Source organism: Caretta caretta, chromosome 6 (genome assembly GCF_965140235.1).
Source record: "Caretta caretta isolate rCarCar2 chromosome 6, rCarCar1.hap1, whole genome shotgun sequence".
NCBI classification, from domain to species: Eukaryota; Metazoa; Chordata; order Testudines; family Cheloniidae; genus Caretta; species Caretta caretta.
The window spans coordinates 58785277-58798762 of record NC_134211.1 but is presented as its reverse complement, the minus strand read 5'-3'; positions in this window follow the sequence as shown (position 1 = coordinate 58798762).

Sequence of the window (13486 nt, the reverse complement as noted above, 5' to 3'; positions counted from 1 at the left end):
CACGTTGCCGGTGGCACTTGGATCTGCACCTGCCGGCAGAAGGACAGAACGTGGCGGAGGGCAGGGTCCTTGCAGCCCAGCGGGAGAGGGCTGATGACAGAAATGGGCTCCCCAGAGCGGAGAGGGCAGGCAACAGGGCAACACTGGGCAGGAAGGGCGGGACGGAGGTCAATACCACCCATACGCCCAAGTCCTCCAGGGGTTCTAGAGGGACGAACATGCCCCCTACCGCCAGGCCCTTCTCTACCGCCTCCTGAGCGGCGGCCTCCGACACTAGGAAGAACATAACTTTACCATACATCTTGGAGGCTGCCACGACGTCTGTGGGCCCTACCACCCTTGCCAGTGCCCGTACGTACGTTTCAATGTGGGGCGAGGTGGGCACCAGGAGGCAGCGGATGCCATACCTCCTGGTCAGCGAGGGGAAGGGATCCCGGTCGCCAGGGATGGTATTGGAGGCGGCAGTTGGGGCAGATGGCACGGTGGCATGTGGAGGGGTGGTGGCCACCTGAGCATATGCTTTGGGGGCTAAGGATGGAACACTCCCAGAGCTGGTGGAGGGAACGGCTGGGGAGGAAGGGGCCATGGCAGATCTCGGGGCCGCGGTAGGGAGGGCAGCCCTGCCAATGGAACGTTTTGTTTTCCGGGTGGGGCCTTTGCCCTTTTTATTCCCCTGGCCCTTTTTGCTGGTGGAAGGGGTGACCATGGCAGTGGTGGAGTCTGGGCTAGTGGTGTCCAAGAGGACATCTGCTGTGGTGGGCAGGGGCGGTGGCAAGGAAGGAACCACGGGGTCAGCAGGGGCAGGGGAAGGAGCAGGAACAGGGTCCTCCTCCATGATGGCGAGAGGCAGGAGGAGGCCCCAATATGGGGGTGGGGGCAAGATGGGTAGCCGCTCCTCCCCACTAAGCAATGGGCAGGGGAGGAGGGTCCTGTGGGAGGGGCAGGGGAATGTGGCAGAAAGGGCTAACCACTCCTCCCTGTTAAGCTGTAAGCAGGGAAGAAGGGCACCCCTTGGGTGGGGGAAAGTGACCACTCCTCCCCACTATGCTGCAGGCAGGGGAGGAGGGCACCAGCAGGGGCAGAAAAGGGGCACAGTTATGGGACAGGGATACTGGCTCCTCCAGCTGCACTGGGAGTGGGAGGGACTCAGTTTCATCAGGAGGGCTGTGAACAGTGGGGGGGGGAACTGAAAAGGACACAAGCGCTTATGGGGGGCACATAAGGAGAGCTGAACTGGGGGGGGAAGGGAGGGCAGGGGGAAAAGGGAAAAGCTAGGCAAGTCACAAATGCTACCTACAAATAAAAGGGCGGGGCAGGCAACCAAACTAAAACCCAAAGTTTGGGGCGGGGCAGGTAGCAAACGCGGAAGGGCTGGGGCGGGAGAGGCAGAACTAACAGAAAGGGAACTTCCAGGGGAACAAAGCAAGTAGCAGGTGGGGCAGGCTGCAGGGGGGGTGGGCAAGCTAGCACAGGGGGGCTGCGGGGCACAGCAGGGAGGGGACCTCACCAGCCAAACGCAACTTGTGGGACAGAAAGTCCAAGTAAGGAGACACGTGTGCCCACGTGCGCTTGTGTAGCTTAGTCTATTGCCGCTCACTGACGCAAACAGTCCCAGGTGGTGAAGGGGGGGAAAACAATCAGCCACGTCAAGGGGCAAAGAGCAGGTCTGGTTGGTATGTGGGGTGATGGAGGGGGTGGTGGGGGTGGTGGCGGGGGAGCAGATGGGCAAGGAGAAGGGCTCCACGCCTCTCCCCCTTGCTCCCCACAGCAACAATAGTCACCACCGCCCCAGGGGCAGAGATGTCAAAAGTCACTCAGTTTGTAAATAAACCCCCTCCAAAATGTCCCTCTGCGGGAGTCCTCTTCTTCCTCCTCCTCAAGGGCAGCAGTGGTTCCCACAGCAGCAGCAGCAATCAGCTGGCCAGGCAGGAGGGACCCATAGATGGTGGCAGTGGTGATGGTGGTGGGGTCCTGGCTCCTCCCTCCCTCCTGAGTGTCCCCCCTCACTCAGCAGCAGTGGCAGCAGCAGTCCAAAGGGGGGAACTCCAGCCAGCTGGGCAGCCCGAGCAGACTGACCTCTCCCTCCTGCAGCAGGGTGGATACCCGCTCCTGCCCTGTGGGGCTTGAAATCAGCCCTGGGAGAGGGCTGTGGCTGGGACCTATTGGGTTCTGGGAAGTGGGCGGGCGGGAGCCCACCCACTGCTTAAGGACCCGCCCCCCAGCCTAAGAGGAGGATCTAAAGACCTGGAAACCAAATGATTCCGTGGGACAACTAATGAAATAACAGGGACGGAAGTGCAGTCAAAGGGTCAAAAGAAGGGAGCCTGACAGGGACACCGAGCAGAGAACCCCAGACAGCACCCACTGCTCCTGAAAGGTGTCAAGGGAGCCAGTGGACGCCGCCCAGAGGAACTCTGCCTGGATACGTGAACGGACAGATGATCGGAAACAGGCCCCACAGTCACAAGAGTCTCCATTGGCCAACCTCCTCTCCCTGGTTTTATAGATGGCCGTTTTAGCCAGGGCCAGGAGGAGGTTGACCAGGAGGTCCCATGACTTTGTGGGGCCATGGATAGGGAGTACATAGAGAAGGAGGTGAGGGGAAAAGTGCAGCCAGAAATATAACAGGATATTAAGAAGCGGGAGCCGCACTCCATCTCCCGAAGGAAGCGGATGCAGGATTGAAAAAAAACACCCCGGGCCTGATGGTCATCGAGGGCCCAGAGCTCCTCCCGCTTCTCCTGGCATGCGCTGCAAAGGGATGGATCCTCAGGGTTGGTGGCCAGACACCTCTTTAGCTCTAAGACCTCCCATTCCAACTGCTCTATCGCCACATCCCTCCATTGGCTGTTGCCCCGGGTGTAGTCATGGCAGAAGAGCCGGGCACGCACCTTCCCCAGGTCCCACCACCGCCGCACCAAGGGAAAGGCAAGCTGCTGCCCTCGCCAGCCCAGCCAGAACTCCCGGAAGGATACCATAAAGCCCACATCCTCCAGCAAGCTGTTGTTAAAATACCAATAGGCCGGCCCCAGCCTCCCTGCACAGAGAGAGGCCGTCACGGTGGCTAAATGATGATCGGAGAACGGGGCCGGCCAGATGCTGGAGGAGTGGGCCCGTGAAAGGTGGAAACGTGATAAGTAGATGCGGTCCAAATACGGGAGCGGCGCAACCAATGGGCCTCCACCCGGCCAAAGGTGAACGTTGAGACGTCGTCCGGGTGGTGGTCGTGCCAGACGTCCACCAGGGAATGATGGTCGACTATCTCCTGGAGGACATCCGTGGCGGCCGGGCACTGCTCGGTCCCCAAGTGGTCCCGCTTCTCGAGGTTAGTATTAAAGTTCCCACCCAGGACCAGGCACTCACGAGGATCCAAGATGCCGAGGAAGGCGGACACCTGCTGAAAGTAATGCAACCACTGCGGGCCTGATGTCGGGGCATAGACGTTAACAAGGTTGACCACGAACCCCTCCATCTGGACCCAGAGGTGCAGCAGGCGGCCTGGCACAGCCTCAGTGATCCCCAACACCTCAGGCCATAGGTCGGGGGAGAACAGGTTTGCCACTCCAGGGGTACGAACTGTGAGATGGCTAAAGTAGACCCTGTCCCCCCACTCCAGCGGCCAGTTGTCTTGGGCGGCCGGATCCGTATGGGTTTCCTGCAGGAAAACCACAGAGTACCCCTCCTCCCGAAGGAAGGAGAGCACCTGACACTTGCGGAGACCCATCCTACAGCCCCGGGTGTTCATTGTTGCAAAGGTGATAGGTGCCATGAGGAGGGCTGGGGGGGATCCTCGCAAACCGTGACCTACCCCGAAGGTGAGCAAGGAGTCACGGAAGCCGCAGGCCCAGTGGTAAGCCGCGGCGCCCTGCTTCCTGGTCCTTTTACCCTCCCCCATGAGGCCCTCACGGCCTGGAAGATTTGATGAAAATCCCCACATTGCTGGAGAGCGAGCTGCACCTTATTACTGGAGCCACGGACATCGTCTAGAAACTCCTGCAGCTCTTCTCGCAGCTGATGGGAGGGTGGGATCACTGGCCCCGGTCGTCCTCCGGTGGGGCCCCTGGCACAGCCCCATGGCCCACTGAGATGGACAGGCAAGGGGCGGACCCTCGACATGGCACCCAACGGGCTGGCACCACATGGCCTGCCTCAGACCCCAGCTCAATGGGGGGCGGTGGAGGTAAGATAGCAGCCCCTAGTGGTTCAGGACAGGGAAACACAAATGCCGCTCCCTGGGGGTCACCCTCTGAGAAAGGGAAGGAGACAGCCCCAGGGACAGCAATGGCATCGCGGGAGGTGGAGGGGATAGGGACCGGGTCAGGAGTAGGGGCAGGGCAGGGGTCAGGAATAGGGTCAGGGAGATGTACAGAGGCAGGATCCTGGGCCCCAGTAACTGGACCGCTGGGATGTGGCTCCCCTCGGTCTGGCTCAGGGGTCTGATGGATGGGGAGGGAATCCCCAGTGATGCCAGGCTCAGGCTCAATGGCAGGTGTGATAGCCACAACATCAGGAGGTGGGCAAGTTTCAGTGGGGCCCCTGCCAGGGAAGGAAGTCAGTTGCCCCATGCCAACGGGGGATACCCCTGGTAACTCAGCTCCCGGCCGCGAGGCACTGGCCGTCACCTCAGCAGGCTCGGCTGCCGTCAGCAGAGTGCCACGTGTGACCAGGCAGATCGAAGAGTCCAGGGAACCCTCGGAGGCGGGAGCAGAAGTAGTGGTTTTGGGGAGGGGGCATGGAGAAGGGGGGGCTGGGGTGAGGTCGCTCAGGTTGAGGCCCGCTGGCAGAGAGTCGTCCTCCCCCAGGGTGAGCGGGGTCAGACCCAGGGCCTCGATCTCCTCATAGATGGAGGGGAGATCGCCTCCCACCACCCTGGGGCCCTCCCTGCCAATGCCCGGGGCGGCGCTCGCTTCGGGGCTTGCAGGGGTTTCAGATGTTAAGGGGGCAGGAGAGGCTCTATCGGAGGCCTCCGTGGGGAGGGACCCCGACGGAGAGGCGGCGCTCCTCTCTGGTGCTGCCACGTCTTCCCCCGACTGCACCGGTGGATGGAACGTGGCCATGGGCAGGGCGGAAGGCTTGGCAGCGGTGCCCCCCTTCCTGGTTTTCCGGGGGGCCTCTGCATCGGATGGCAGGAGCGGAGCATGAGCCTTCCGCTTGCCCCGCTTTCCCTGTACTAGGGTCCAGCCCTCCATGGCATTGTCTGCGGGCTGAGTAACAGGGATTGGGGCTGGGGGCAGGGAGGATGACTCAGGGACCCGGGAAGGCAACGGTGGGGCAGCACGAGGGGAGGGGGGCAGATTCCCCCTGGGGCAGGCCCTCTCCCATGCCTGGCGATACCCCCACCACACCCTCCTCTGTAGGCCCCGCCAGAGTGCACGCAGCAGAGGCGGGGCTCTCCTGCTCATCTGGGCGTACTGGGGGAGGTACCCCCAGGGCCTGAGTGAGAGCAGTGATGGGCTGGGAAAGAGGAGGGGTGGCTCTGGGTGCCGGGCAGCCAGGGTTGTTGGGGATATATTATTGGGGATACTGTTCCTGACGGCTTGTAGTCCATCTTTGTGTGGAATGTTGGTGTAGAGGGCTTCTACATCCATAGTGGCCAGGATGGTGTTTTCTGGAAGATCACCGATGGATTGTAGTTTCCTCAGGAAGTCAGTGGTGTCTCGAAGATAGCTAGGAGTGCTAGTAGCGTAGGGCCTGAGGAGAGAGTCTACATAGCTAGACAATCCTGCTGTCAGGGTGCCAATGTCTGAAATGATGAGGCGTCCAGGATTCCCAGGTTTATGGATCTTGGGTAGCAGATAGAATACCCCTGGTCATGGTTCTAGGGTTGTGTCTGTGCAGATTTGCTCCTCTGCTTTTTCAGGGAGTTTCTTGAGCAAATGCTGTAGTTTCTTTTGGTAACCCTCAGTGGAATGAGAGGGTAACGGCCTGTGGAATGTGGTGTTAGAGAGCTGCCTAGCAGCCTCTCATTCATATTCTGACCTATTCATGACCTATTCGTATTTTTGTTGGTGGTTTCCGATCCAAATATTGACCCAGCTCTACTTAGCATGTGAGATTTAGCTAGGTGACAGGCCAAAATGGTACAGTTGCAGGGATAAAGAAATGGTTATTTCAGGTAAACCATCAGCTAAAATCTGCCTCCTTCTGCCTTTAGTCCCCCCAGACTCAGCATTTGCCACATCAAGAAATATTTCTTCTTCTGTAATGCTTTAGAATCCCAATCAAAAGGGCTGAGCTGCCTCATAATGATCTGGATTATGAGTGATCTTGGAAGGGCATCTGGCTGCTCGTAAATGCAGATATGTAGAGCCCCAGAGCCACTGGACTGGAACATTCACAGAATGAGGGCTTTTCAGCTCTTTGATTATTTTTATTGGGTTGTTTGGGCACATACCTGTATGTTTAATATTTATTGTTATTTAAAATTATTTATTTGGATTGTTGACCCTTTGACCCAAGCAGTTAGCCAATATTTGGGGCCTTGGATTGTTTTAGTTAGGATGAGAATTTGATTACAAGAGTCAGGTATTTCACTGGTACAATCCTGTTTATTTACAAAAAATGTACATAAAGTACTGTTTCTCTAAACACAATAGGAACAAACAAATGGAGGTGGTTTCCTTGTTCAGAAATCCAAGTGTGCCTTTCCAGCGAGCACTGTGCCCAAAAAGGGTCAGTCAGTCCTCCCGTCTCTGTGTCTGCAATCAGTCCCCACAGAAACCCCTCAGCCTACATAGCTTAGCTTCTGCTTAAACCTTGCCATGCTGGTCAGTATCTTTGGCAATGGCTTGTATTGTTTCAGCTGTCGCTATGCAAAGGGGCATGTGATTGCTCCTTCTATTTACCCTGATCAAAAAGTACCTAGTACACGCAACGGCTTTAACCAGGTCTGTGACTGATGGCTGCCATTAACACCATCGAGCACAACAGTATCCTGGTAGGACAGACAAGGTAATAGGCACTGTTCACACACACAAGAACACAGTCCCTGCCCCAGACAGCTTCTAGTCTAAAAAGACAAACAGACAAAGGGTGGGTAAGAGGGGTAAAATCCATTTAAAAAAAATTAATTTCATGCATTGGTTATTCTTTTAGCCTTGGCAGCAGAGAGAAATCTTGAGAGGGATATGAAGCCACAGAGAATTGTGGCTTTACAAACTATTATTTATTTGTATTACAATGTGTTTATAGATAAATAGATTACGTTTTGATTACTAGTGGTCCAATTTTAGCTGGTAATAAAATAGTGCAACAGGAGTAGTCAAGCTTGATTGCCTTTATCAATAAAGTTCCCTTTATTCTTTAAGAATAGTGCATCATAAGAACAGATGTACAATACTCAGTCCTTATAGAACCAAAACTTGCAGCTGATGATAGTCTGATCCCAGTCCTGTCTGATTCAACCAACAACTCAGACTTACAGTTATTTATAGATAGATTGTTGACAGCCTATAACTTCCTTTTTTTTTTTTAAACATACAAGACAGTTATGCATACCCCTTTTGTCGGTTACATGTTGCAGATTTCCAAGCATATATTGAAATATCATCCAGACTTTCCATATGAATGTGGTTAGTGCATTTGTGGTTAACCACGCTTATTCTAATCAACAGGATATTAGACTAAACATTAAAAGTGGAAAGTTTTGTTGCTTAATAAAGGTTAAACAACTTTATATCATTATTACAAATTATTCCTAAAGATTCCGAAGGGTTTGATTCACTTAACAATAGGTCATTACTTAGCAATAATCCCTTTTGGCTTAATGGTCAGCAAGTAGTACCTAGAATGTTCAACTGAAATCAGGGTCCCATTGTTCTGTGCACTGTAGGAGTATGTACTAGCTGAGGCAGGGTGATTAATTTATGAGAGGCGTTGTGGAAATGGCCTAGAAACCCTTGTGGAATTACTGATTTAAGTATTGAAATGATAAATATGCTTACCAAATTCCCTAAGCACATTCACTACATAATAAAAAGATGAGCAAATTGACTTCATGTTAGTTAAAGGATTCAGCCAAAAACCCAGTGAAATGACTTTATGAAAATCCCTACCCTGTAGTATTAATGAGCTCTCAGGAGACAGGTTGGTTGCAGAGAAAGATTGGTACTTTTTATTAACTACTGCACTCAGCTCAGCCTGAGCCTGCTCAAGCTGCAGAAAACATCTAGAGCATGCTGGACACAACCCTTGGCTTAGTCACTCCTATGCTAGCAGTTTGATGCTACTCCTTTAATATCCCCTCGAAAGAAACCTCAACTCACTTTCTCAGGGAAAAGCCTAGGCAAACAGGTAGGCTTGCATTGTGATCTGGAGGTCAACAAACTTCAGGGGAGTCTTGGTCAGAGTTAAAGGCCTTTCACAGCCAACATCATGCCAGAAGTTATAATCTGGAGGCTATTAGCACAAGCATTTTAAGGGTTCTCAACAAATGGAAGACTTCACTATGAAAGATAGATGTCTCTGAAGCAGCCAAGTCTCACACCATAAAGTGCTTCAACTTTAACACCTGCAATTGCACCTAGAACTCTTATGACAAGTGCCTATTTCACTGCTAATGTAGCAGAAGCAAATAGAAATCTGCAATATCTTGGAAAATTTTCCATTTTTACTTATTCACCTGGATTCTTTATGGGTTGGTACGAGTTTTATTTTGTCCCCTTGGGCTGGTGAATATAAGGAACCTAAATGGAGATCTGATGTCCCCGTGAACATAGTGTTCTCATTTGGAAGTCTCTATAGGTTGCTGGAACCCTACATTCATAATGCCTTAGGTTTAATATTGTTCCCAGACCATAACACAAGAACTAGGGGTCACAAAATGAAATTAATAGGCAGCAGGTTTAAAACAAATAAAAGGAAATATTTCTTCACACAACACACAGTCAACTTGTGGAACTCCTTGCCAGAGGATGTTGTGAAGGCCAAGACCATAACAGGGTTCAAAAAAGAACTAGATAAATTCATGGAGAATAGGTCCATCAATGGCTATTAGCCAGGATGGGCAGGAATGATGTCCCTAGCCTCTGTTTGCCAGAAGCTGGGAATGAGCAACAGTTGATGATTACCTGTTCTGTTCATTCCCTCTGGGGTACCTGGCACTGGCCACTGTTGGAAGACAAGATACTGGGCTAGATGGACATTTGGTCTGACCCAGTAGGGCCATTCTTATGTTCTTATGTCCTTACAAAATATTCAAAATATAAATTGCTTAAAAAAAATTTTAAAAAAAAGTCCTGAAACATTTTTCCTTACCCCAGATCATAATATAGCTTTTAAAATCTGTGCGATCTGTTTAGGTCAAGAGGAAGCATTATATGCTGCGGAGTGTAGGTTGTGCAAGCTGCATCTTCATATCAGAGTCGAGGGTGGCTGCAAGTGGCATTATAGATCTCTAACCTACATTAAGAACAGAACCCAAATGTTGGCCATCCTTGAGTTCAAGCCTCAGCAACGAAAATTGGCTTTTTTCTGTGATAGTAAATTGGAGAATAATCTCTCAATAGTTTCTGTTCACATTATCTCTTCAGAAAGGAAAAGGCAACATCTTTAAAAGTACTTAAGTACCAAGTGAGTAACCCTTCTCTGCTGGAATGCCGCCCTGCTAATGATGCAGAGAAGAAAAACATCCATTTCTGGAAGAGTTTACAGGATATCTTATGCCAAACAAAAAAGTCTAAAACGCCTGGTAAAAATAAATATTGCTTGGAAATTCTGGCACAGGAAACATTTCTGACGGCCAAGGCTTAGCTCATCCTGGGGGGTAACCCAAGAAGGCCTGTGCTTTTCATTCTTCATTCTTGACTGTTGAATATTCCCTGTAACCCTCAGCAGCCAGGACTATGTCTATCTGCTGTGTATGTGTGTGCCTGTGCACACAAAAGAGAGATAGACAGAGTTTGAGTGTGACTGTGTATGAGAGAGATGCAGCCTCTTGGGCTGTAATCAGGCAATAATTCTGATGGATTATACAGCCTGTCATGGAAAAGAAGCCTGTTTTCTGTATTCAGAATGGAGAATATTTAATAATGTAAAAGGGACAAAGTAAGGAATGGTCATTGTCTCTCCTGCTGGTTACACAGCACCTGGGACATTTTCAAGAGTAACAATATTTGTAGTGCTATATGGAGAGAAAGTGGGAGCCATAAAGTTTTGTAGTAGTTGGGGAGCTTAGAAAAGAGAAACTCAGATGTACATGTGTGATGTTCTCCTTTTTGTTATCTGGACCGGTGATCTGCTAAATCACTCCAATTCGGAGAGCCAGCCTTACCCTGCTCCTGGTCTGTTCACGCACAGCCTCTGGCATGTAAGCTGCTCCTTGGATTGTGCAACCGAATGACACTAGCCAATATCTCTGGTCACAGACACAACCCTAGAAACCTCCATCTTGTAGTGCCCAGTTATGCCCGCTGGAAGCTGCAAACTTATGAGTTTGTCAGTTTAACAAAGAAATTGATATGTACCAGGTTTGTTATCCTAAGGGGAATCTCTGACATGTTTCAAACCAAACACACTGCTTCAGGTAGAATAAACAAATGAATTTATTAACTATAAAAATAGATTTTAAGTGATTATAAGTCAAATCATAACAAGTCGGATTTGGTCAAATGAAATAAAAGCAAAACACATTCTAAGCTGATCTTAACACTTCCAGTGCCCTTATAAACTTAGATGTTTCTCACCACAGGCTGGCTGGTTGCCCTTCAGCCAGGTTCTCCCCTTTTATCAGTGCTTCAGTCACTTGGTGGTGATGTCTGTAGTTGGAGGCGGAAGAGAGAGGAAGAGCATGCTAAACGTCTCTTCCTTTTCTCATGTCCTTTCTTCCCTCTTGGCTTTGTCTCTCTTTCCCCCACACCTCCCGCCTTCAGAGTCAGGTGAGCATTACCTCATCATAGTCCCAAACTGACCAAAGGAAGTGGGGTGACTCACTCAAGAGTCCAACAGATCCTTTGTTGCTCCCTAGGCCAGTGTCCTTTGTTCCTGTGAGGCTGGGCTGGGTTTGTCCCATACATGCCCTGATAAGGTGTGAACTGCCCCTCTGCTCTTGGAGAATTTTGTCTGGACCTGTTTTAAGCCATGAGGACACATTTTCAGCCTCATAACTATATACATGAAATTACAACCAATAACATTACTATAAGATTTATGTAACAACAATTACTATAACAACAATGCTCAGTGCATCATGAGCCTTCTGAAGACACCCGACATGACAAACTTTGCATTGGATACCACACAATTATTTTATAAGGATGAACAAGGGGGTGTAGGGTGTTCCCACGAGGTACAGAACGTCACAACATGCAAGAAAGAAGAAGTTTTAGATAAATGAGTTAGTGAGAAGAGAAACTACAGCGAAAAGGAAGGGAACAAAGAAAAAGAGACCCTGGCAAATAATTCTAAAATGGAAGGGGGAAAAGATTTTCCAGAATGAAATAGAGAAATATTTTTATGGCCTATTTAAAATTAAAATGAAAAATTTGGGAGACTGTATTTAAATTTCTCCTTATGGCTTGTGAAATAAACTGTACCATTAAGCTAGCTCCTAAAACACAGAAAATGAAATTGACTAGTCCAATCCCCTACCCAAATTGAGAGTGAAATACAAAATAGTAAAGAAACCTCTTTAGGGATGAAAAGTCAATCCAAAGTTTATACGTCTTTCATTAAGTGTCGTACAGTAATAAGAACAGAGGTAAGAATTATTATTCCTTAATGAAGAGCTTGAACGTTGGGGGAAGCTCAGATCTAGATCAAAACTTTATGACTCGAGTCCATTTCTATGATTTACTGAGCATACCTGATCAGCAGTACCAGTGCTAACCCATTGGGAGCCCTAAGCAGGAATATTTTTGGCCCCCCCACCCCACATACTAATAACTAATAGGGAGGCTCCTGGAGCTACTCGGGGCTCTAAACAATTGCTTAGTTGCTTATGCCTTCCCCTGACTCTGCTGATCATATCTCTGGTGGTGTTCAAAACAGAGAAGATACTGTCTCTGCCAGGAAAGCTGATAGTTTGTATTAAGGGCTTGAACTTGTGCCCACTAAAGTCAATGGTAAAGCTTCCCCTGACTTCACTGGTTTAGGATCAGGAGCTAAATAAACAATGCAGCACACATACACTGCCTCAGATTGTCAGAATTTTAATGTATGTTTTAAATATGCAGCTTTCCCTACCACCCCCAGCCATTTCACAAAAAGGTTGTAAAAAAATATAATGGGAAGAATGATTTTTTTTCACTCTCCTCATTCTCAAAAGCACGTAAACTATTTTTGCTTCAACAATCCAGAAACTTCACCCTTGGGCAGAGACCAAATCTGGAAAATTTCAACACAAAACGTGAATATTTTGCAAGTTGATGAGTGCCTAAAACAGGGCTTTATAATGGAAACTGTTTGTATCCTTAACTATAACGGTTGCTGCCTCTCCAACTTTGAGTTTCAAGTGAAAGGATTTGTGTGGATGCTGCAGAGGCCAGGCAAACTTCACTGCCACAGAGAAAATGCCAGAAACACAGAAGAGAGAGCTCAGATTAATTAGTATTACCCCTCCCCATAATAGTTTTATTGGCAATGAGATGTTTAGTCTTTCACCCCAGGTCACCAGTTCAAAGTTAGCCCATAACGGTAGTAAACAAATGTTATCATCTGTTTTCAGTGGCCTGTATGAAATGATGGGGGCAGGAAAAAAGATTCCCACTGGACTGGTAGCCCAATCACAAAATCTTACCATTACAATCAATAGTTTAGCCCTCCTGTTGCAGAGAGACAAATAACTGAATGAGACATGGAGATTGGATTTTTTCTTCCCCCGTTAGAGGTGGGCCCTCTCTCTTTCAGGGTTTAGGCACACTGGCAGTGGGTAGATGTGAGAAAACATGCGGTACTGCCACTGCCTTTTCTGTGGATAAGTAGATGATTCCATCTCTAGGACTACCTAGATGGTGCCTTGCATGACCACTAAACACAAGTATAATATTTTAAATAATAACAATCAGATCTTTTACTATTAAAAAAACAATCCAGTGATCTAATGTTTGTGTGTAATGAAGTCCCAACTCTGCAGCGACCTGCGTGAACATATTGGTTGCAGGTATATATGGCTGGGAGGGAGGTTAGATGTGTGGGGAGGGTGGCCGACCTCAGACAGGTGTGGAGACATAGAGGGTGTGTGCAATTGTGTAACTTACCTTCATCAGTGCCTTCATGCAGCTCCAATTTAGTGCAGTCAAGAAGCAATTAGTTGGTTCCAATCTTCTCTCAGACACTTTTATCAAGAGCAAAGTAGAGAAATGGGAGAGGTATGAAGAGGAATCTCTGAGTCAGCCATCTGATAGGGAGGCAGAAGCTTGATATGCTATATCTCTATCAGACAGATCTAAGGGTTCTGTCTTTTACCTGTTGGCAGCCCTTGCCCAGCCTACCATGCCAAAAAAGTAAAAGGACTGATTCATCTCCAAGAAAGCACACACCCACATATTTC